The sequence below is a fragment of the Oryzias latipes genome, chromosome 3 (genome assembly GCF_053564925.1).
Source record: "Oryzias latipes strain Hd-rR chromosome 3, Olatipes_Hd-rR_3.1".
NCBI lineage: Eukaryota > Metazoa > Chordata > Actinopteri > Beloniformes > Adrianichthyidae > Oryzias > Oryzias latipes.
Genome location: NC_136239.1, coordinates 4,575,001 through 4,577,500, shown reverse-complemented (window position 1 = coordinate 4,577,500; position 2,500 = coordinate 4,575,001). Strand labels below are relative to the sequence as shown.

Here is a 2,500-nt window from a genome sequence, read left to right as displayed (position 1 = left end):
AAGACACCATTTTCATTGGAGTTGGTCTTTAAGGCCTTAGTGCATGACCATCGGATAAACTGAGTTTTAAATCCAAGCTTAAATCCAAGCTCTAATTTCCGCCTACGACAGAATCCATTGGCAGTGAAGCAACCAAACGCAGTGTAGTTTTGTGTGTTGTTGTGGCGGAGTGGTTAAGGCGATGGACTAGAAATCCATTGGGGTCTCCCCGCGTAGGTTCAAATCCTGCCGACAACGATACAAGTCTCTTGCACTTGAACTTTACATACATTTAACACAAATAAAGTTGTGAGCACCATGCCAGCTCATACCAAGACTACCAAGGCGTATTGGATCTCCTTCAAGATGCGATTGGATGCATCACAATGGAACGTAGCATGGAGCTTCTTACCTTCTCATTGTCATTTGAAAGTAAAAGTACAGGCTTTGTCATGCAGCGTGTTTTTGTCTGTTACTGGTTCACTATGAATTAACTACAAAAAATGTTCAGATAGGCACATTTAAGTATCATTTTCTTTATACATGTCTTCCATCATGGGATGAATGCTTTTTAACATGTTAAAGACACCATTTTCATTGGAGTTGGTCTTTAAGGCCTTAGTGCATGACCATCGGATAAACTGAGTTTTAAATCCAAGCTTAAATCCAAGCTCTAATATCCGCCTACGACAGAATCCATTGGCAGTGAAGGAACCAAACGCTGTATAGTATCGTGTGTTGTTGTGGCCGAGTGGTTAAGGCGATGGACTAGAAATCCATTGGGGTCTCCCCGCGTAGGTTCAAATCCTGCCGACAACGATGCAAGTCTCTTGCACTTGAACTTTACAAACATTTAACACAAATAAAGTTGTGAGCACCATGCCAGCTCGGACCAAGACTACCAAGGCGTATTGGATCTCCTTCAAAATGCGACTGGATGCATCACAATGGAACGTAGCAGGGAGCTTCTTGCCTTCTCATTGTCGTTTGAAAGTAAAAGTACAGGCTTTGTCATGCAGCGTGTTTTTGTCTGTTACTGGTTCACTATGAATTAACTACAAAAAATATTCAGATAGGCACATTTAAGTATCATTTTCTTTATACATGTCTTCCATCATGGGATGAATGCTTTTTAACATGTTAAAGACACCATTTTCATTGGAGTTGGTCTTTAAGGCCTTAGTGCATGACCATCGGATAAACTAAGTTTTAAATCCAAGCTTAAATCCAAGCTCTAATTTCCGCCTACGACAGAATCCATTGGCAGTGAAGCAACCAAACGCAGTGTATTTTTGTGTGTTGTTGTGGCCGAGTGGTTAAGGCGATGGACTTGAAATCCATTGGGGTCTCCCCGCGTAGGTTCAAATCCTGCCGACAACGATACAAGTCTCTTGCACTTAAACTTTACAAACATTTAACACATATAAAGTTGTGAGCACCATGCCAGCTCGGACCAAGACTACCAAGGCGTATTGGATCTCCTTCAAGATGCGACTGGATGCATCACAATGGAACGTAGCAGGGAGCTTCTTGCCTTCTCATTGTCGTTTGTTAGTACAAGTACAGGCTTTGTCATCTAGCGTGTTTTGATCTGTTACTGGTTCACTATGAATTAACTACAAAAAATATTCAGATAGGCACATTTAAGTATCATTTTCTTTATACATGTCTTCCATCTTTGGATGAATGCTTTTTAACGTGTTAAAGACACCATTTTCATTGGAGCTGGTCTTTAAGGCCTTAGTGCTTGACCATCGGATAAACTGAGTTTTAAATCCAAGCTCTCAACAGAATCTTTCATTTTTCATTAGGGTTATGTTTGAACATTAGAATGAAGATAAATGTTAGCCAAGTATGCTAGATTTTTACAAAATTCTTTAGATTTAAGGCAAATTTTGAGGCGTTGTGTTTGAGGAAACAATGTGTGGTTGTTGGGGAAATGAAATTGGGCATGGTGGTAAAATGGTTGTCATATTTTCCTTTTTTGAAATGATCCCTTGTTTTAATTGCCAGCAAATTTATCCCAATGATTTTTGCTAAAACAGGAATTGTATTTTTCTGTAGTCAGCTTGGAAATAAATTTCCGCCTATGACAGAATCCAATGGCAGTGAAGCAACCAAACGCAGTGTAGTTTTGTGTGTTGTTGTGGCCGAGTGGTTAAGGCGATGAACTTGAAATCCATTGGGGTCTCCCCGCGTAGGTTCAAATCCTGCTGACAACGATACAAGTCTCTTGCACTTAAACTTTACAAACATTTAACACAAATAAAGTTGTGAGCACCATGCCAGCTCGGACCAAGACTACCAAGGCGTATTGGATCTCCTTCAAGATGCGACTGGATGCATCACAATGGAACGTAGCAGGGAGCTTCTTGCCTTCTCATTGTCGTTTGTTAGTACAAGTACAGGCTTTGTCATGCAGCGTGTTTTCTTCTGTTACTGGTTCACTATGAATTAACTACAAAAAATTTTCAGATAGGCACATTTAAGTATCATTTTCTTTATACATGTCTTCCATCAT

The 2,500-nt window shown here is 40.1% G+C and overlaps 3 non-coding genes across 3 annotated transcripts; all 3 read left to right on the top strand.

Moving 5' to 3' along the window:
• The first annotated feature begins 716 nt into the window (after window positions 1-716).
• On the top strand, window positions 717-798 carry trnas-aga (transfer RNA serine (anticodon AGA)). The gene has a single exon. It is a non-coding gene; the product is annotated as a tRNA-Ser (tRNA).
• Window positions 799-1,277: 479 nt separating this feature from the next.
• trnas-uga (transfer RNA serine (anticodon UGA)) lies at window positions 1,278-1,359 on the top strand. The gene has a single exon. It is a non-coding gene; the product is annotated as a tRNA-Ser (tRNA).
• Window positions 1,360-2,119: 760 nt separating this feature from the next.
• On the top strand, window positions 2,120-2,201 carry trnas-uga (transfer RNA serine (anticodon UGA)). The gene has a single exon. It is a non-coding gene; the product is annotated as a tRNA-Ser (tRNA).
• The last annotated feature ends 299 nt before the right edge of the window (window positions 2,202-2,500 follow it).